The sequence below is a fragment of the Rhamphochromis longiceps genome, linkage group LG15 (genome assembly GCF_057381845.1).
Source record: "Rhamphochromis longiceps isolate RC_006_pf linkage group LG15, R_longiceps_female_GT1.1, whole genome shotgun sequence".
Lineage (NCBI taxonomy): Eukaryota > Metazoa > Chordata > Actinopteri > Cichliformes > Cichlidae > Rhamphochromis > Rhamphochromis longiceps.
Genome location: NC_140571.1, coordinates 4,216,922 through 4,239,867, shown reverse-complemented (window position 1 = coordinate 4,239,867; position 22,946 = coordinate 4,216,922). Strand labels below are relative to the sequence as shown.

General features: G+C 42.3%; 1 protein-coding gene across 3 annotated transcripts in view; it reads left to right on the top strand.

The window, feature by feature from the left end:
• klhl29 (kelch-like family member 29) overlaps positions 1–22,946 on the top strand; it is a 259,109-nt gene that overhangs the window by 54,587 nt on the left and 181,576 nt on the right. The window contains exon 2 of one of the 3 annotated variants that reach the window (XM_085381924.1): positions 6,680–6,782. The exons of the other annotated variants lie outside the window; for them this stretch is intronic. The gene's annotated coding sequence lies outside the window, so the exon portion shown is untranslated. The remainder of the gene's footprint in view (positions 1–6,679; positions 6,783–22,946) is intronic. 3 annotated transcript variants of the gene reach the window in all.

Genomic DNA, 22,946 nt, shown 5'->3' with positions numbered 1-22,946 from the left:
AAATGTTCAGCATTCAAACTACAGGTGAAGAATAGTCAAACCAGATGTTTCCCATTATGTCGATATCAGCTAGTCAAGTACAAAAAATGAATGATTGCTGGTAAGGGTTTCTATACATTAGTATTTACGAAGGGTATGTTGTGACTTACCTTCAAAATTACAGCGGTCCCTCGCTAATAACGCGGTTCACCTTTCACCTCGCTGTTTCGCAGATTTTTTTAGTGCAAGTTTCCATGTTTTTTTTTACGTCACATTGTGTCCTGTGTCCTGATCGCTGCAGACGATCTCCTCCGTGACGTCTCTCCTGTACAGTACAGAATCGCTGCATCGATCGCTAGCAGTGTGACTCTGAAGTGCAGTACTGGATGTCCACGATGTCCACGAAACGTTTTGCACCGTCAAAAAATAAAATTGGCTACTTGATTTCACCTATCGCTGGTTGTTTTTAGAACATGACACCCGCGATAAACGAGGGACAGCTGAGAAATATAACATTTGAATCCCTTTTCTCTTTTGCTCTGAGGCGCGGGGAAAAAATATCGACAAGTCGATGAACATCATTTACAGATATATTGGGTAAATGCCCAAGACATCTATAGAAATGTAAATCGCCGCTTGATTCATTCATTTGCTTAACTTGTTTTGGACTGTAAACAAGGCGCGACTAGGACACCGGAAACAAAGCTCCCCACAGGAGTTTCTGCACCGGAAGTAGCATATGCTAACGTGCACATAGTCTATCTGTGCCGTTTGTCTGTCTGTTTGTTAGCAGACTAGCATCCACTTTTTTCAAGTTATCATTTTCAAATTTTGTGGTTGTAGATACCAAAGAGCTCAAGCTGATTTAAATTTGGTGAAACTTGGGTTGAGGTCACAAGAACTTTATTTATTTAATCGATCGTCTTCAAACTTCACAACAGTACACTGGGCCTTGGGGGAAACGAGGACCTGGGTTCGCTAAGCAATTAACCCTGACCTTCATTGTTCGCATGCATAATCAAAATCACACACTGCATGAATGTATTTTAAAATCTGAAGTTTTCACAGTTTAAAGAAGCCGACGATTTTAGTCCGATCTGCTCGAAAAGGTAAACATAATAAAATACAAGATGCTATACTTTAAGGTCATGTGTCAAAGGTCAGGGTCACATGAATTAGTATAAAGCTTTAGTTTCCACTGGATCATCTCCAAACTTTAAATCAATATGTTAGTGAGTGAGAGATAAGCACTTTATTTGTTTGAGATCTTTAAAAAAATATATATTTATTTGACTTTGACAATGACACAAAAAGATTAATACGTACTACACTAGATTCAATGTATCAACAATTCTGATATCAGCGTAAGACATGGGGTTTTTTGAGGGGGGGACATGAAGAACAGGAAAAAATTATGCAGTTTGCAACAGGAAGGAAATAAAGGACGCAAGTTTCACATAATGTTTATAATAATGTTTTAGATGAAATCAGAACAACATAAGAGTACTGTTGTCGGTTTCTATGGAGGCTGGATGTTTCTGGATTCAAAATGCAGAAGTATTCAGTACGTGCACGGACAGATCTGGAGTTAAAGATTCAAGAATGCCGATCTGTCACGATTTTCGGGTCGCGGGCTCGCACTGTGACCTTTTTCCCTTTTGTGCGTGTCCCTCATCGTAGCCAATCGGCACAAAAACTGACAAGTCATTGTCTTCTCCTAAGCCACGGTAATTCATCAGCACTTGAGGCAGGCTTTGGCTGATTGCATTTTCGACAGAGTAATCTCCACTATGTCATAGAGAATTTGGCTTTTATGGCGGAGCGAAACTTTGATGCCAAATACAGGAGGACAGCGAAGGCGAATGTTGAGAGTTCGCCACGCTGGGTCTGATTACAAATTGAAAATCCCCGTGTGCATCTCCACCTATGCATGACTTGTGTACTTCACACTGTGTGTGTGTGTGTGTGTGTGTGTGTGTGTGTGTGTGAGAGAGAGAGAAAGAGAGTCGGTGTTTGTACCTCTCGAGATGTGATGGAGCTTTTCCATCTGCTGCTCCCTCAGGCCTTATTTCTTTCATCTCCTGAGATATTCATAAACTGTAACAAAAATAATGGACGCTGAAAACCACCTTTCATCAGACTTTTTTTTTCTATTCCCTTCTCTCTCTCTCTTCTGTGTGCTACACAAAAATGCACTTTCTTTTTTTTTTCCATTTTCCATCTCTGCGGCCACAGAGCAGCAACAATAGTCGCCGTCCAGCTTCAGAGCCGTCACCATAACGGCTCTAATTAACACAGAAATCCCTTTGCGGCTCAACAAGAAAAATGGAAGCATTTCCCACTATTTTAGGGCTTTTTTTTTTTTTTGCTTATGCGTGTAAACTGTGGAGGAAACTAATAAGCAGGCAAAGCAATGCTAAGATGTGCAGCTTTTAAATGTCAGTATGTTGCACGAGTTCAACTTCAGCCTGGGAAAACGAGCGTTTCCTAGGAATGCACTCAAGAACCGGGCTATATAACTGGAAAAGGCTGATAGGGCTCGGTATCTAGAAGTAATGTCAATCCCTGGGTCCATGATAATACTTCACTGTCATTTAGAGAAATGACCATAAGAAGCTATTTAGAAGAAGAAAAAAAGGAAACCGCGAAATAGCCTGAGGATATCCAACCTGCGAGTGTAGCCTAACGGCCCCTGTGCGTTTTTCCAATCAGGGCCGGCCTGCCAAAGAATTATGCTCTTTGATTTCAGGCGTGGGGGCTTCAGATCTGAGGGGGGGGATATCATTAAATCACAACTAACTAACAGGATGCAAGAGTTTAAACTTGTACATCGCTCTCGCTTGTTAGTGTTTCATCTAGACTTGTGCTCCATGGTTGATTAAATCCAATATTGTCCATTAACTGTTCATACTGCAGTCATTTGGAAATGTAGAGACTCTTTATAAGAAGATTTCCAAACTAAAGGCCCGGTGGAACGCGAATATATTAGCACGTATTATTCTGCCTATTGTAAATCTCTCCTACTTATTGCTTCCTTGTGACAAGTAATAACGTGGAACAGTGTGTGTACTTTCATTTGGCTTCGGCGGCTCTGTGGATTTTTTAAAAGGAAACCCTTCAAATTTCCACTCGGCGAGCTTTAGCTTTCACCGGCAGCCCCTGAGTTTTCGCTCAATGCCCGACACCCCGAACAATAAGAGACACTAAAGTGGCCTCCGCAGAGCTGTGTGTTGTGGGCTGCGTTAATCGATACTTTTAAATTTATATTTACTTCACTCCTGAGCTCAGTTTTGATTTCTTTCGCGGGCTGTAGTAAAAGCTTAACATTTACGGTAATAAATGGGGAAAGCGTGTCGCCGCAGTGCTCCCGCGCACCTCTCAGATGAATTCAGCAGTCATGTAGTCAAGACACTGCCTGCACTGCTGATTGAATTTCCTCATTATTGCATTATTGCCCTGAATGTGGCTCTTGGCTATGCAATGTGCTGTGTGAAATGTGCACTTTATTATACCAGCTAACCCCACTAACACCTCCGCTTCGTTCCAGTGGCTCCACCCCTCAGCCTGTTTAGACCTGTCTCAGGAGTTTGGGCGTAATTGGTTGAATAAATAATTGCGGCTTTAGTAGCTGATGTTTGCAACAATCGCAGTGAGAAACACGGCTCAATCACACACGGCTCAATCACACACCTGATCTGTCTGTTGATTGGCCGTCTTCCTTGTGTCTCTTCCTTGTATTAAGCATCCTCGGGAGGGATTACCGTTGTATGTAACTCTTAGGTGAAGCCGAGGTGTGCATTCTAATTAAATGACGGGTTAGCACACTATTTGAGCATATTCACTATTTTGACTGACATCCTCAGTTCACACTGAGCTGACGAAGACAGAGTGACAACCGAGCTTACCACATGCTCTCACTACACTTGGATGTTGAGATTCAGACTGAAAGAATCTGTGATATGAAGTCAAGTGGATAGAAATCATATATCATCTGTTAAGTGCGGTACTCTGGGGAAAAAAGCTTTCAACTCATACTAGAAATGTAGTCACTCTTTCAGTTCAGTGTGTTTTAATTGGACCCCTATTCAGTTTTTAACAACCCCAAACATAAAGCCAGAGTAATAAAGGGCCATCTTCAGCAAAAAGGAGTCATGCATGTTGCTCTGCATGATGAATCAGTCTTTGATTGCATGAATTCACTGAAGAACTCCCACCAACCTACCTGCCACCTACCTTGAAACTCTGAATGCAAGTGTACATAAGAGAGCTGTCACACCGATGTGGCCAATGTTTGCCTTTTTATATACTTTGTATCAAGTTGGAGAATAAATACTGGTTGTGATATTTTCCTATTGGGCAGATGGTTATAATCATTGATGTGTTGTTCTGTCTGTACACACGGTGGCTCTAAAAGTTTAAATGAATATTTGATTTACATCCACCAAGTTCTTCAAGGTCGGCTTAACGATTTATTGGCCGGTAACTGACAAAGTCTTCGAATTTGAAAGCTTTGATTCTGGTGTGCAGTGTAAAGATTTCAAATATGTCAAATGTGACGTCTGAAATTTGACCCCGAAATGTGTTACATCTCTAAAGAAAAGAGAACAAGCTGCTTAGTTAGACATATGCTGCAATATAATAGATTTTAATAATAATTTAATAAACTCAAGCTATTCATGTCTGATTTTATTTGGCCTGCTACATAATGTTTAATGTACAAACTAGAATTTTATTCCCTTAAAAGTAAATACTAAAGTTAGCTTTAAAATAAATTTAAAATTGTGAGTTTTGACACATCACGTGTCAAATCATTTTTGCAAACATTTTGGATTATTTGAACCAAAAAAAAAAAAAATCATAAATCAGAATGCAGCACATCTACACCGGGAGGAAGCGGCGGTTACTAATTCTCTCCTGAGCTCCACAGAGTTCCCACCGGAGCGCCGCCTGCGCATTGCCAAAAGTGATCTTTGCCCCAAACAACTTCTGAGGGAAGAATGGCAGGGCCGGATGCAAATGAAGTGGGGTCGAGCCATTTAATACATGGTAATTAGACTCCACTGTGGCATTGAGGGTGACCTTTTCAGCCGTGGCCACGAGTTGTATCTCAACAGAATGAACCCTCTCTAGAAATAAGAACGGCATTAAGTGAAGTCCGGCGAAGTTGGGAAGGAAATTATTCATCTTGTCAAGCACACACAGTCTTCCTGCTTTATTTACTTTGTCCTACACACTCTTCATAATTGCATTCTGCTCTCGGGGAAAACGTAACCAGCTCAATCTCCCCCTTGTTTTTCGTGGCAGAGTTTGTTTGGCGCATATATTAATATATTTAACATTCACTCCTGATTGTACAGGCTCTCTCATCCACATGCACATTAGTCATTTTGGAGATAAAACCAATTTCAAAGCTGCTGATGTCGATGGATTTGCCTAACAGATAACTTTGAACAGTGGGAGGAAATGATACAATAAACAAAGTGCTGAATCTATTAATATTATTATTGTTATTTTATTTATTTATTTATTTCGCTGTTTTTTTATGATGCTTCGGTGTGATTGCTGCAGTTAGATAAGATAAGATAAGATAAGATAACTCTTTATTGTCATTGCACAGTCATACATAGTACAGTAGTACAATGAAATTGGAAAAACTGTCCTACGTCGGCACTACATATAACACAACACGACACGATATGACACATCACAACGTAACAAACAACACAACACAGTATATTAACTTAGTATAAAAAAGAAGAATAAGTGTATGTGTATTGCACACTGTTATTATTGCACATTAATTATTATTGCACCTTGTTATAAATATAAATATTATTGTTATCGTTTTAAACATTGTTACCTCCCCCTAAAAAGTCCAGGGAGGTATCCAGTCAGGTCAGCTATTTGCATTGATCAGGGCTATTGCCCTGTTGTAAAAGCTGTCCTTGAGTCTATTTGTTCGGGACCTCAGCAGCCTGAACCTCCTGCCAGACGGCAGCAGCTTAAACACCCGGTGTCCTGGGTGTGTGCAGTCCCGTAGGATGCTGCGTGCCCTCTTGAGACAGCGAGTGCTGTACAGGTCCTTCAGGGAGGGAAGAGGATGTCCAATGATTTTTTGGGCCATGTTGATGACCCTCTGGAGTGCCTTTCTGTGTGCTGTGGTGCAGCTGGAGAACCACACACCGATGCAATATGTCAGCACACTTTCAATGGAGCAGCGGTAGAAGACGGTCAGCAGCTCCTTCTTCAGGTCCATTTTTCTGAGGATTCTCAGAAAGTGGAGAAAGTGGAGTTACCCCGTCAGGAGTGTGTTCACATTAAAATGTTTTATCCACGATTTGTAAAGTGTAATGGCCACTCTGTTAACCTCTTAGGAAAGATGGTAAACTGCTTCATCGCTCACCTGAGTGGACTGCGATGCCCCTGTTCTACCCCCCAGAGACTCATATAACAAAAAACAGGAGAGGAAATTAATGCAAAAGACATTTACTGAAAACCTGCAACGAACACAGACGTTCCAATCACAGTTGAGCAGCTGTAACTAGGTTTGGCTCATTCACCATAGTGGTGTAACGTACAAGGTGCTTTTAGGACTCTGCAGACCTGAAAGTGATCGCCTCAGTGAATCTACCTTAGAAACAGCTGATTGTAGCCATGCTGTCCATGACAGGAGCTTCTATTTTATCTGCCCCCTGTGTAGATCATTAAAGGACCTTTGTTATTGCGGCCTGTCCAGGGTGTGCCCCGCCTTGAGGCCTGTGGTGGCTGGGATAGGCCCTGACAGCGCTGCAACCCTGATAAGGGTAAGCGAATGGATGGATGGATGTTGTTATTAAATTTGGTGTTGTAATGAGCTCCTTTACCGTCACCAAAGTCACACCAAAACATGTGATTTGAATACAGTAACTCTTCGTAACACATTAATTCAACTCAATTTTATTTACATAGCGCCAAATCACAACAACAGTCACCTCAAGGTGCTTTGTATTGTAAGGTAATACAATAATAATATAATAATACATAAAGGGGAAAACCCCAACATTCATGTGACCCCCTATGAGCAAGTACTTTGGCGACAGTGGGAAGGAAAAACTCCCTTTTAACAGGAAGAAACTTCCAGCAGAACCAGGCTCAGGGAGGGGCGGGGCCATCTGCTGTGATTGGTTGGGGTGAGAGAAGGAAAACAGGATAGAAGGAAGAGAGCCAGAGATTAATAACAATTACAGCCAATACTGGCTTATGTGTGCTGTTATTGTTTGTTTCAACAATAAACTGTAATGCCATTTATGAATTTTTATTTAAAGTCTAATTTCAAGCTGCTGCGGTCGATTTAGTGAAATACATTAAACCTATTGTAAGTATGGAATTGTTTTGCTATGGTATAAATTAAAGTAAGCGCTTTGTATTGATGCCAAATGCAAGGTTGTCATAGTGAGGATTTTATATTAACCACCTATTCTAATCAAACAGGAACTAAGAAATGAAACAATCCTCTGTTGCAAGCTTGTTTTTAATATGGACTTGTTCCCTTCTACAAAAGAGGTGAGAAAAGTCTTTTTAGTGCTCTTTCATGATCTCCACTATGAGCTCTTTGTAAATTCTTCCAGCTTTGGAGCAGCTAGCGATACGTAGTGTGCAGGCCACGCTACATATTGCATGAAGCAGACACGAGGATCCCGTTTTTAGCCTGGAGACGGGCCCAATTTTCCAGACCTCAGCCGAGTTCAAAGTCAGTGTCAATTGTGAGCCATTTAAAGTCCAGTCCTTCGACATCATAAAACCCTTGTATAGAATTTGAAATGAGAAAGAATTCAGCCATGACTTTAATACACGTTGGTACTGACCAAAGATGAAATAAAATGAAAATATCCTCTCACAGCGGATTTTTCTGTGCTGAGTATACAGTCCGGCGTTAGACTCCAGAATCCTTGTGTGGAGTAATTGCTGAGGCATACATCCACCTTTTTTTTTTTTTTTGTATTATCGATAAAGAGGAGCGAAGGCATGAAAGAGAAAATTAGTTCTGTAAAGGACACGAGAGAGAGGCTATCGGTAGAATGAGAGGAGTCGCTAGTGAGTGGGCTGGATTTACACAATGCCGAATACACACACCCACACAATATGCATGCGCGAGGTCCACAGCTGTGGCGCCTCATAATGGTTTGTTGAACACTCACTGTGAATCCAACCAGGGCCGACCTTCACTTAAATAAATAAATATATATATATATATATATATATATATATATATATATATATATATATATATACACACACACACACACACACACACACACACACACACACACACACACACACACACACACACACAGTAGCTGCCGTAGCTTTAGACACAGTTCTGCGCTGCTATACGTACAGTATGTATTTTTGTGCATACCCTTATGCACGCGCTCATTCATCCTCTTTATCGTAATGTTGAAATACACAGGTTTCCAATACCGTGACATTGCTTCCACCTTTCTACTGTGTTTGTGTGTGTTTGTGTTCTTGTGTTGGTGTGTGGCGAGGTCAGTCAGAGTGCACAGAGAAAAGTGTGTCATTAGGGAGGAGGCGCTCTGGTCTCTCCTGACTGGTCTTTTCAGCCAAGTGTAACACCGGCACTGACAAATAACTGATGCAGAAGCTCTCTCTCGCTTTCTAGCTCATTGACAAACTTCTCTCTGCACACACACACACACACACAGAGTCACTTTGTCACAACCCGTCACACTTTTTCGTAGTGTTTCACACATACCGTAGCGTACGCGCGCACTTGGAGGCACTGGCAGCAAAAGCACGAGCGCACACACACGCACACATCAAATTGCAGCCCGAGTTCTGCAGTGTTTCGTAGACGCGCACGGCCGAGCGCAGAATTGCTTTGTCACATTAAGTCACACAGTCTCAGACTGTCTCTCACCCGTCTCGCACAGACAGAAAAGCTCACATGTAGATGACAGTCGGCAATATTCTTACGTAGACGCAAGCTAACGTGAACACATGCTGGTAACTCAGATGTATCGGTCAGAACAGTTTGGAAAACGATATCGCGTGTCAACAGAAAGCTCAAACAATTTACACGCAGCGCATGCTAAACACAAACAACCGCATCGGTGCCAGAGCGATCGATCGGGAGAAAGCGAGTCAACCAAAAACTGCAGGCTCTGTATACTGGGTCTTTAGTCTGGGGGTCGACTGGTCAATTCATCAGTCAATATGCTCTCGTCAGACCAAATTCTCATTTGCCAGACAATCACAGGTGTTACTCTCATAAAGAGAAAATCGCTACATCAGGATTAGTCCATTATTGTTTTGGCAAGAGAGGAACAGACCAGCTCGTTCGGTCTTACAGAAGCTGCTGGGTCTAAATAATTTAACCTGAACAGTTACTCGGCGACTTCCAATCGAAAACATCTGAAGTCACTGGTGCGATCACAGTTTTGCTCAAGCGGATTAGCAGAAATTGTGGTGTAAAGTTTCCAGCACGCGGTATAATCGCTTAAAAAAGATGTAGGCCGTGTGCAACGTATCAGAACTGGCATGTTTAAAGAAGTCTGGCCTAATGATGATTTCATGATGGCGGGCAGATCCAGCAAGGGTTTTGGAAGCACAAGCGTGTGCCAGCTGGAGCAGCTTAACCCGGACCAAGCTGCATGTGAAGCCTTATTTCTTCATCTCATCAGAATGCAAAAATTATACAGCAGAGGTCACTTGTGTTGGTCTTATACTGGTATTATCTTTGAGTATTTGAAAATGCAACATAAAAAAATATACATAATAGTTGAGGATAGCAAGTCAGCAAGAGAAAACTGAAGGGATAGAGAGGAGGATGTCTAACCTCACATGGCCCGCCTTCTTTTGCTCCAAAATGAGTCCTTTTTGGTCAAAACTGTGCCCCTTCCCCGCCGCCTGTAACGAAGCGCACAGGAGAATGCACTCCAGCGCTTACAGCGTTCACGTAGCAGTCGACGCACGACCGCTGTAGGTTTTGCTCAGCTGCGGTGAATGAGGCAGGCAGTGCAGCATAGTGGTACAAATCCAGTAAACACATTTGCAGCCAGGCAGGGAAGTTGTTTGAGCCGGCGAGGGCCGTCCCCAGCTGAGCCGGCTGACTGAGAGTTTTGGGCCATGGTTCTGACAGGAACAGACCCTAAGAGAGGAAAACATGGAGGGGATGTGCATTTTAAGGAGGATGCTGCAGTATTTATTTGTCTATGTACAAACAGAGTAAAGAAGAGAGAGAATATGACATTCTGTTATCTTTCTCCATCTTTTTTTCTTTTTTCTTGTGTGTGTGTGTAAGTGCGTTAGTATATAGTTTGCATGAAATTGAACTTTGTGCTTAAAACTTTTCTGCGAGCGGTCTAATGGTGTGTGATCTTTACGATTTTCCTCGGAACAGAATATATAATATATGGTAATGGTGTGTCTTGAGCAAGTGCTTTAACTCTCCTTGGCGCCTTTTAATGGGTAGCTTAAAAAGAGAGAATTGATTTCCTGGTTCATGCCGTAGAGAAGCTTCTGTGCACTGTTAAGAAAAAAAAATCAGATTTTGTCGAACCATCTCGTCTTTTCGGGCTTACTTCTTGGAATACGTGAATGCTTTTGAAATGTATCTTTAATTTGCCTTTTTTGTAGATTTCGAGACGTTTGATGGGATGAACATGTGAGAGTTAACTCGAAGTTCACAAAGAACAAATGTAGTATATAGGTGTAGCCGTCCCCTGGGGCGCTGTTAGAGTTAAAACACCCTGGATTCTATTATTTTTTTTCTTTTCTTTTTTTAATGGATTTCAAAAAAAGTAATGGAAGCTCGCTGCGATCTTTTATAACACCTTCAATTAAGCGACTGTTTCTTTTCATAATAAATAAAGCGATTCTAGCCACGACAAAGGCTAGCACTGAGTTCAGTCTCAACCCCCACAGACCTGCAGTGGTTCATATATTGTAAATTTCCTCAGCGGGAGCAGCCTGACAGGTCGGCTTTGTGCTAATTCTTGTACACAATGGCTTCAGCTGCTTGTTCTCCGCCCAAATTGAAGACTTGAACTCTTTAAACTGAGAAAATCTTCAAAAAGTAAAGCGTTCCACTTAATCTTAAGTTTGCTTAACTTTTCCCGAGTTCCTTTAACCAGATAACAGAACTAACCTATCAGTCAAAGTGCAGCTATTTTCCACTTTCAAGAAAGTCTGAACAGCAACTTTTGAACTTTGCAAAAAAAAAAAGAAAAAAAAAAGTGCTTTCTTCTCTCTCTTTTTTATTTTACAGTATGTAGCTCTGTGGGCGACTGCAGCGTTACATATTTCTCTCTCTCCATGTTAGCAGAGAGGGAGACAGCGGGTGAGAGAGAGCGAAAAGCATGAGAGACAATGAGACTTTGCAAAAAGGGAGAGTTTAGTTTCTCCCCCGCTCTTTAGAGTTTCCCTGGTGAGTTTGCTGGCACAGAAACAGGAGGAGCAGCAGCAGTCGGAGGTATAGAGATTGCGATAAGCCCCTTCAGAAGCAGACAATAGACGGTATAATGCCGTTGGAATTAGCGTCCCATCGTTTCTCATCTGATTAAGACCCAGTGACAATCTTCTTGCTACAGTCTCTAGTTGTCACCAGCTATGACTAATGAACTGTGATATCCTGCTCCTCTGTCTCTCTCTCCCTCTTTGCCCGTGTCTCACTCTCTTCACGCTCTATCGATTATTGAAATGCTCTCCTTTCCCTCCCATCCTCAACACGCCCTGGAAGCTTCTCTCTCTCCTCCCCTCTGCTCCTTTCACTTGCTCGGTCCGTGCTCTCCCTCCTCCCTGTGTGCTGTCCTCTATCTTGTACCATTCATTTGGCTAATTTGATATTTGGAGTTGATAGAGCTCTGAATAGAGGCCCCGTGTTTTCACATACATTTGTCTCCATCTTCCGATCTCTCTCACCCTCTTTCTCATTCCATCTCTCCCTTTTCCCTTCCACCTTCCTCTCTCTCTCTCTCTTCCTTTTTTTTCCGAGAGTAGCGATAATGAAATCAGGCTCCAGCCCCTTCATCTGTATTAGCGGCATTTGCGGGTCTAAGAGAGACTAACAGCCTGCTAATTCTCTGCCTCTGATTCGTTAAACTGACAGACATTTGCATAATTTAGCTGCCCGCTTCCTCCTCCTTCAGAGGCTGCCTGCAGACGCTGGTGACATTGAATGGAATTGAAAGCTGTCAACATAACGACTTGTTTGATCAGATTTAGATATTTGTTTGGAGATCGGGGAAAAAGTCCAGTCGATTTCATAAACGCCAAATTTGGAACCTGCCGTTCCAGCGAATTAAATGTTTTATTTTGTCTCGTGACAAGTCAACCCAATTCTTTTTCACAGTTAAAAAAAAAAAATAAATAAATTGTGTACCTCTCTGATTCGCCTCACCTTTAAGGTCTTACAGTATGCAGGCATGCCCACAGGAACACGCCCCCCCTCCCTCCCTCCTCTCTGTGATGCAGACAGATATGAGCTGTGGCATCTCGTTTTACCATTTTCTTTTGAGCTACCGTGTCTCAGAGCTCAACAGCACTTCCAGTGAATAATGTACACACTGTCACATGCACCAGCCACATGAGTCTGCAAAAGAAAGAAAAACCCCCGCACACAGAAAGGCTTCCACCGATTTACACACGATTCCCTCTGTGCGTTTCTCACACAGCGTGCATACAGGTGTTCCATTAACCTTGCAGGCTGCGTGTCTAGGTAGCCTCATTATGCTGCATGATTAGCTTTAAACTCGCACGCACGCACGCACGCACAACAGCACGCTTAGTCTTTCCACCCTCCTCGACCCCGATGTCAGAGGGCAGCCGCAATATATAGTCATGCTTTTCACCATAGATAAGTGACTGTGTGAGGGAATGAGAAGTTATGCGAATGCGTGCGGGAGACCCTCCTCCCTCCACCCCTGCCTCCATGCATTAATAAAGAGATGCGGTACCAGGTGCCCTCTGTGAAAGAGACAGCGAGGAAACCCAGTAGCAATGAAGCTGGAGGAGGAGGATTTTGTGTGTGTGTGTGTGTGTGTGTGTGTGTGTGTGTGTGTGTGTGTGTGTGTGTGTGTGTGTGTGTGTGTGTGTGTGTGTGTGTGTGTGTGTGTGTGTGTGTGTGTGTGTGTGTGTGAGGGAGGGTGTCGGTAATGTGGTTTGGCATTTTAGCGGCCTCCTTTTCCTAATGGTGCTTCGGTCTCGCTGGGATTATCCAGCCTGCACGCTGTGTCACGGTCGGTAAACTGCTCCGCGCCGGAGGGGAAGGGCGTGCTGAGAGGGTGGGGAGAGGGGGGACAGAGGTTTGGAAGGTGGAAGTGTCAGCAGAGAGCGGGAAATGTTCTCGAAAATGCCCGGAGGTATGCAACCTTTATCAAAGTGAAGGGGCCTGAGGGAGCGCATGAAAGAGCAACCCGCTAACCCCGTCGCTCTGTGCTCGGGCTTCACGGGGAGCGAGGCGTGGAGGGGTGGCGACTGAGCCGATGTCAGCTGCATCGCTCCACAGAAAAAAACAAAACAAGATGAAAGATGCAAAATTTTATCAGTCTTTAACATATCATCAGTCATTATGTTTTTCTCCCCTGTTTAAATGTTTCCATCACCACTCCTTGCCATTTTTTTCATATTTGACTTTTACAGGGCAATTAAAGAATGGCTCCAAAGAAAGCACTTTGCCCTGCTTGAATGTTCTGGAGGGACTACTTGAGAAAGTGTTCCACTCTCCTCTGATGAAAAATGTCTGTGGAAATTTATAAAACTGCACTCCCTCCGGAGAGCGGTTTGGCATTTTTGTTTTACTGACGTCCCCGCCAGCCCTGCTTTTACAATACCTGTAAATTATTGCTCTGCTCTGAAGCCTTCGCTCGCCACTTTCCCCTTCCTCTGTGTCGTCTCTCTTTGTTGTTGTTGTTGTTTTTGTTTGCGGTGGGTTTTTTTTAACCTTCTTATTGATAACCCCTGAATAAAATGTGTCGTCCAGCACCGTTAACATTGAGCTTCAGTGCGGACGACCACACGAGCTGTGGGCACATCTTTCACGCATTTAGTGTTTTTCCCGTGCTCTTGCTGTCACAGCTCGGGTCCATCCGCACGCTGTGGATTCACAGTGGTGACTGATATATTGCTGTACACAAACATACACCATCCTCCTCCATTTCTGGCTCATCTGCTTTCCACGTCTCTCTCAGAACCTGGGGCTGACCCGTACAGCATATCAAATTCTGCATTTCACAGCTTTTTTTTTTTTTTTTTAACTGACACTGCTGAGTACAGGAAATGTTATCCACATATTTATTCCTCTCTGGATGCAAGTTTCTCTCTGAATTTGCTCTTTACATGTGCAGGCGTGTTTATTGCCACCGTAGGTCGAAAGGCCGCAGAATTGCCCCACGTTTGCTTAGCGTGTCTTCCATTAGCGTTGACACCTCCCCCTCACCACCACCCCTCCATTCTAGCTGAAAAGCGCAGTTAGTAGCAGGCGAGTATTTCGGCTTGTTTTATTTATGCACACGTGTGCCCGTGGAGAGATCCATTATCTTCAGTGGTCACAGAGTCCCAGTGTAGGAGCTGTTGGGTGTAGGTGTGTGTGTGGGAGTGGGGGCGGTTATTATACTGTTTCTACCCATCTGATTTAAACACTTTCCTCAATAAAGGGACCTGGGGGAATTGTGGATCACTCTATAACTGTACTATAGCTAATATTTTAGCCTTGAAGTATGAAAAGGCAAGATCCAGATAGTTCACACTGCGCATTGAGAATGAGAAGTGGCTGGTTAAAAGCCTGCAAAAGAGCTCTGACTGATCCGGTGTAGTGCGTGGTAATTTCTTTGATGCCAATCAGAAGATAAGCCTCTCATTTGAGAGTGAAAAAAAAGCAGGGAAGCAAAGTGGTTAGGCTCGCCATGTGTCATCGGGATGTCACAGGCTAATAAGGCTTAATGCAGATCATTAGGACCCACATATTATTAAAATGTATACTGTGGAATTTGAGCAACATTAAAGTGTCTTTTACGGGGAGAACTCGATTGAGTGAGACGCCTCATCTGCATTAGTAGTAATGTGCAGCTCTTTCTGGTCAACTAATTAAGATTAAATTAAGTGAAGTGATCGTCGCAGGGATTGTAGCGCATTCGGCCGGCCTGTCAGCTGAACTGTCATAGGAGCAGTAAAAGTGTAAGAACAAAAGAGAGGTAAGTGCAGTTTTAGTGTGTGTGTGTGTGTGTGTGTGTGTGTGAGAGGTGGTGGAAAGTCATCAACCGTTTCAGCTGCAGTCGCAAACTAATTCCAGCTTCCTGCTTTTCCATTGGGTGAGTGTAGCTATATTCACCTTACAGAAAGTAGCGGTCTCAGAACTGGTGTGTGTGTGTGTGTGTGTGTGTGTGTGTAATTTTATTTTAGACTGTGTGAATTTTGTAAGCTGTGCAAACGGCATATTAAAAGCCAAAGATGTGGAACCAAACACTGAGCAGGTGGTTCGGGCTAGGTGGAAGAACTGGTGGAAACATTATTAGCTCCTGATCTGACTCAGTGACCGTCTCAATTCTGGTTGCCCATTCCACATTTAAAGAAAATGTTCTGACGCAGCAGAAAGAGTTGGTCCCTAAAAGTACCACAGGCACCCAATCGATGACATGAAATGATCAGTATTCTGATGTTTGTGCGTACTACAACATCACAATTTAACAGAGCAATTCCAGACCAACCAAAAGGGAGAATAAGTGATGGTACGGTCACACTAGGAATGGTTGGAGACGGTGCGTTCAATCAACTTTTGGTCTCATTACCTGTGAAATGGTTTCTTTGAAGATAGGGACCGGGTCTGCAGTCAGCTGCCATCTTCAAAGTGACTTTGGTTGGTTGTTAGTTTGCGATTGAATGGGGTCAAATTAGCAATTGAATGAAATCAGTTTGTGATAATACAGAGATTAACTCGGTTACATTTGTAAAAATTTCTAATTTGTTCCTTTACATGCACAAAAATTCACAATTTTCCCCAAAAACACAAATTTAGATTATTACTTGATTCAGTGCCTAGCATGAACCTCATAGCTGTAAAACAGAAATGTAGAAATTCCTCCACAAATAGTTATTTAGTTGCTGCAGACGGTGATCTGACTGCAGATCAAATACTATGTTTAAATCAGGATGTAATAAGAATAGATTCCTATTACCAGAGTTAGCAAACAATATACATGTGTCGCTTAAATAGAAGCACAGATCTGTGTTGAACTACTCATTCACATTTTTTTCTCAATAGAGACTGTAACACACTCGGGAAAGTATAAAAGTAACAAGTTGTTCTTCAGAACACATTTCTAACAGCTAGTTTTGCTAAGATAACTCAGGTCATATCAATATCATAATAAAATAATATTAATTCAAGGGAAAAGTCAGCTTGAGCATTTTTTAAATCTAGAACACAAGCAGGGAAAAACAAAGGGAATGAAAAAATAACAGCTCTAATGTTTTCTACATTGTAGATTGATGACTTTGACACTTAAACTGAAAAAGCAAAGCCAGGAGTTTAAAATGGGATTCAGGAGGTGTGGTGGTGCAGCGTGGGGAAAGAGTGAGTCAAAAATAAGTCACAATACTTTCTACTGTGAGAGAAAGTGGTCTTTGCGTACAGGCTGCAATCAGCTGACCTTTGGGGGTGCTTTCTGTGGCTTTAGCCAACTAAATGTAATAATATAAAAGCATGTTACATAGGCTTTCATGGCTAATCTCCAGCCCCTTGACACTAGAAAGCTGGTACAAAGGTGGAAATCAGTGAGGAAATCTAATCGACATCATCATCTTAAACTTAATTTGATGTCTGCTACCCTTGATGTAACCTAACACTGACCATGAACACCACAGCCACTCTGCACCAAACCAACAGCTCTGCAAACTAACCAGTGTAGCCGCCACTAAATCTCCAGTTTATGAAATGTCACTGAGCACACTTTACCTTTAAAAAGACTCCTTCCTCTCCTGTCCTGTCTTTGCCACACCTTTCATTATCTCTGAGTGAAGTTATCTTTCTTTTCTCTCCCTGAGAAATGCAGCAGCTGCACCTTTAGCTAGCAAACACACTGTGTGACTAACTGCACACAGACAGTTTGTGTGTTTGTTGATATTTGTTGAGCTGTTAGAATTGTTGCATTTGAAATTACTCGTTACTCCCTTTACGATCACGCCTGTTCTGTTGTGCATGCTAGATGCTGAAGTACTGCAACCGCAATTTAGCCTTAAATGATGCAAAATTCAGTAGCAAAGTATTTGCCTGTTGCAAAGAGACGCACCTCAGACGGATTGGGCTCATCGGCACAGACAGACTGTCCGTTTTTATGAATTAGATGGTAGTTATTTGCAAACCTTCACCAATCTGTCTGAGAGTGACTGCAGTCAGTCTCAGTTGTGATTGTTTGGAGACTGGTCGCCTAGTGGGAGGCAACCAATCACACACAAGTTCAGGGTGTTGCACCTCTGGGCAAACCAGCTGGTCTTTGCAACTACTTGCAATTGGTTGCTGAATGTGAAAAAAATTTAGTGCTGTTACCGGGCTATTTTTAATCTACTGTGACTCATCCACGAGATAATCACTTTGCCTCAAGTAGCTTTTTTTTTTTTTTTTTTTTAAATTCATTTTACAATACTTAATGCAGATCATTTGACCCACATTTTATGACAATGCGCAGTGGGAAGTTTAAAAAGAAAGAAAGAAGTGGGCTGGGTGAGTGAGACGCTTCATGTGCCTCTGTAGTAATGCAGAGCTCTTTGTGGTCAGCTAATTAAAATTAAATTATGTGAACTGATTGCAGCAGAGATTGTGCTTCGGTTCGGTCTGTTGTCAGCACTGTCAGCAGGGCAGGAAGAATGCAGCTTTGTTTCTGATCTTACTCTGTGGGGAGTTTCAGTCTCTGAATATTGTTCTTATAGGATATAATATGGGTTTCAGTTTGGTCCAGTGATCATTTACAGAAAATTCTTTACCAAAACAAAAAAGAGAAATTTTAGTTTAGCCTTTTTTTTTTCAGTTTACATTTCTATTTTATAGCAAACAGTAGAGCAATCTGCTCACATTCGCCAGCACAACAGCTTGTTGTAGTAACCGTGAAAAGCTGAAGGACTGTTTAACCGAGGCAGAAGGAAGTGGAAGGGTGAGAGGCAGGATGCTGCTCAGGAAAGACGCTGTCAATATGTTCCACTTGTCTTAATGAACATTTTTTTTAAAATTTTATTTTAATTTCGTCTTCACGAGGAAGCAGCCCAGTCTTTTGTTATTAAAGCTGTACACCCTCTAAGTGTTTTAACTGCCCGTTTTATTTATTTTTTGAATAAAATGCCGAAGTTTACGGTACCCATTACCTACAGAGCAGTGCGACCATAAACGACAGCTCGTAGCGAGGTGATAGTAAACAAGTACACAAGTGTAAAGAGCAAATATAATGTACAGCTTCTAAAAAACGATGACTTGTTACTGTGTTGCGTTTCACCTCTGAGTTAGTCACATAACCAGCCTCTCTCTGTAGTTTGTGCACACGTTGAAACTGTTACCAGGTTTGGGGTGTTGAATTTCAGAGCTCACATATTTTAGCTCCTTACACCGATAGGCCATTTTATCCAGGAAGTGCTGCTGCAGATGCACATTACTCATTTTATTGTCACTTCTACAAATTGTTTCGGGCTTAGGTTTAGCCGAGACAATGGAATTTGTTAAACATTTATTAGGCCTGTGATTATTAGTGAAAGGTCGCTCCATCTACCTGTATATTTCACCCTCCTGAATCAATGTACACTTTGACAGTTGTCCAGTTGTACATAAATGCTAATCAATGCTATATGTCATTGGGTAGTGTTATAGGTTGGTTGGGAACTTCCATTTAGCTCATACATTTGTCTCCATTTGTTCTTCCATTAATCTCCCTTTACTGTAACCCATCCAGCTACTGGCTAGCCAAAGCAGATGAGATGCCCCATTACTTATTTAGCACCACTTTAAAGGGGACCCAAGTCAATTGAGAAGCCGCTCTCGTTTACGGTAACAACATTTGCCAAGCAGACTCAAACATAGCAGGAAAAAAGATGGGATTGAACGAGATGGAATCAAGTCAATAAAAAAACATGGTGGACGATGTGCCCTGCGGTCAGATAGTTGAGTGAAGGTCAACATGCCGGGACATTCTGTAATCTGGTGGCTCTCTGGACGGTGACAGGCAGATAGTGGTGGGAAAGTATCAATATCGCCCTTAAGCGATATAACCAGAAAAAGAGAGTGATAGTTCTTCCCCGAGTAATGAAATTTTTTCTGACCCTCTTGTATTATAGTACATCCTTGTTCTGGGGAAGGCAAGTTTTGATGCATTGGGAGCTCATGTGAAAAGACATACGATAAGGGGGGGCGGGGGGTTGTGGGAGAGAGAGGACACGTTCGCCTGAGCAGCTCCAGCTTTCCTTTGTGTCTGTGTGAGTGTTTGCGGATGGGCCAGCGTGGACACTTTACCCAACCTAATCATGATTCCCTTCTTTTATCTGGGTGCAGACCAACTGTCCAGGTCCATACATCACAGACCCCACCACCCCTACCTCCCACTGTCTTGTCTTCTCTCTGCCTTCTTCCATGCTATATATTGCCGTGTATCACCCACTGACACTCCGGCAACATATTAAAAAGAGGGATAGTGGCTGCTCCCTGTTATTGCCAGGAAAGTGATTTATCATGGGGCCACATTCCCACCATATTGATTGAAGGACGTGTGTGTGTGTGTGTTTGTTGCACCTTTTCCCCATCACTCTGGGCTTTCTAATTTTCCTTTTCTGTCATTGCCTGTTCTTCTTCACTTCTTCTCTGTTTCCTCTACTCTTTTTATCTCACCTCACTTCCACTATCTGTGATGTTACCCAACAACTTCATCAGTGCTCTCTCGCTCCCTCTCAACTATAGAGCCATATATAATTAGTTTTACACACTTATGAACGTGTCAGGTTGAAGAGTATTTCTATCAGTTTTGCCCAAACCGAAATGGCTTAGCCCTGAAATTTTACACAGACATCAATAGTCCCAGAGGATGAATGCTAATAAGCTTCACCTAATGGTGTTGGGTGAAATTTGTCCACCACTTTTGGCTTTGAGGTTCCATCCTGCATATTTACTGAGTTTCGTTTTGTTTTTTGGTAATTCTTTAACCAAATGTGACATGTCTGAAACTTAGCTGTATTGTCCTTAGCTCTATTTTATCTTTAATGCTAACAGGGGAAAATTAGCCTGCTATGTTGCTCAGTATTAGCATGTTAGCATGCTGACTTTTAGCTCAAGGTACAATTGACCTTAGTGTTAGCTCACAACGCTGCTAGCATATCGTATTGTGTACAACTCGTGACAGAGGAGTTGATTTTATTTATTTTGTGGTTCAGGAAGTAAAGTTTGCCTATGAAATGAAGTGGTTGGTTTGATCCCTGGCTCCACCATCATATATATATATGTCGAAGTATCTCTGATAATGAAGCCTGAGTTGCCCCCAAAACATCCATGAGAGTGCAAGTGTGTATGAATGTTAAGTTAAAAGTAAGAAAACACTGAATGCATTTAATGCACTGAATTGCGTAGAAAAGCACTATAAATGTAGCGGCCCATTTTATCAAACTATTTGTGAGATCTTAGGATTTAATACACATAAAATACGTGCCATTTTTTGGACTTATCTACTCTTAATGCAGTCGTTCACACTAACCACATAATTTTGCAGCATTTATTTATTTTTGGATCAAGCGTTCGTGATACAGCTTCAAATCCTGGATCAAACCACGAAATTCCACCTAGAACCACTATTCTCCTCCTTTTTCAATCTTTAAGTCAAAACTGCATCAGACAAAAGCAGTGCTTCATCTTTTTGCTTAAAAAGTTGCTGTGTTGATTAATTCTTATAAAAACCTTTCCAATTAAATTTTGCCCAATTATTAGTCTGTGAAAAGTTTTGTTTTCATCAAGTTTAATTGAAGTTGAGCTTGTCTCTCAGCTGACCATTCGCCCCTCTCTCTCTGTCATCTTTTTTGGGCTTGTCGAGCCAAAGGAAAACGTTCATGAATGTAATCTCAGTCGAAGTACGTTACAGAGTTTCCATTCCCCAAAGCAAAGGCTCCTCATTAAATCCGGGCATTGTTTGACTTCCATCCAACCTCTGCTGTCAGTGTGACACGGGTATAAAACTGTACAGCGATAGAACACATTCCCCAAGTCCCTTCCTTTCCTACAGTATACGTTCTCTTTATCTTTGCCTCACTTCCTTTTTTTCATCATGGTCATTTCAGTGGCCTCTCTGTTTGTTCATTCCACTTGCCTAGGCTGTCTCCCAGGCCATTAATCTACACCGCTTCAACCGCTCCTCTGGGCCAGACCAGGCTGTGGCGCCACTCACCATGTGCTCTGAAAGGCTACTGTGTTCATACAGATACGAAACGATAGACAGAGACAGAGAATGGCTTTTAGAGAGAGCACCTAGAGACATGAGATAAGTGGAGAGAAAGGGAAACATACGAGCAGCAAAGAAGATACTTGCCTCTTTTTCACTTTTCATGTCATCTAAGACAGAAGTGAAAAAATCATGTATTTGAGACCAGAGATGATGTTGCCTCGAACAACTGCACTGAGATTACCGTTGGGTCTGCCCTTTGGAAAAGGTTGAGATTTGAGGAGATTAATATGCTGTTGGATAACGCGGGGTGGTGGTGGGGAGGGATTTGTTGCTCGCCTGGAGCCGGTCTGGACAGGCAGCGGCCGTCAGCGGTGATGAGGGAGTCGAGCAGATGGCCCGGCTTAATCAGAGAGTGCTGTCCTGAGTGTACATTTGCGTATACCTGGGTTTCAGATGATGCGTGTGTGACTTATAGTGAGAGAAGTTTTGTGCTCGTCTTGCATTCATAAGTCTATCTGCACTGATACGTGTGTCTGCGTTTAATAGGTAAGAGCAACGAAGACATGAAACACACTTGGCGGTAAATACTGCTAGCCTTGATTTCTCTGTCATTAATCATCATAGAAAGTATTGGAGCTGACTGGGTTGGGAATTTGTTGCTCAGCACATCTGAACTCTGTTTTGCTTCAGCTTTAATGTAATTGACTCTCTAAGAAGGAAACATCAGCCTTTGATTCATTAGATATTCCCCCGTACGCTTACATTTGGACTTGAATCTATAAAAGGCCCCGTTTATGCTGCTAAATAAACAGAACAACTCAATAATCTAAACCTGTCTCCGAACATTAATCTTTGCATGCGTTCACATTTTCAGCAAACTGGGTCCATCCGCTTTCGATGCCATTACTGCAATTAGACAAATTAGCATGCAATTACATGCGCTCCGAAAACACTGCTGTTTCATTTCACTCTTTTTGTGGGTTTTTCCAGAGTGAAGTTTGACTGAGGCCATGTCCAAACTAATATGTTTTCATTTTAAAACTTATTTAAAATCCATTTATTTATTTATTTGAGAACTCTGGAGTTGCATTTTGATTTGAACTGGCAGAAAAAGAGACTTTTTTTGGAAATGGTGTTGCAGGCACCCTCATTCGACTGCTAATTGAGTCTGTCATGCAATGGGGCGGTGTGGTGGTGCGGTGGTTAGCACTGTTGCCTCATAGCAAGAAGGTCCTGGGTTTGAATCCACAGTTTGCATGCTGTCCTCCACCAGTTCAAAGATACAGAGTTTGGTTCACTAGTGATTCTAATTTGTGCCCTGCTTTGAGCTCCAGCACAACCATTACAATTGGATAAGTGGATGAAAATCTCCATGGCTTTCATGTGACAAAAGTCTAGTCATTTATTAAAGGGAACAAGGAATTTGCAGGTGCCTCTGACCCTTATCTGTATTAGCAGTTGTCATGGAGTTGAATATTGGGCACTAGGGTTGGGCGATTGGACGAATATATTGACTTTCGATGATAAGCTGAGCCCCTCGGCGATCGTTTTTACACGGGCGATTTATTTATT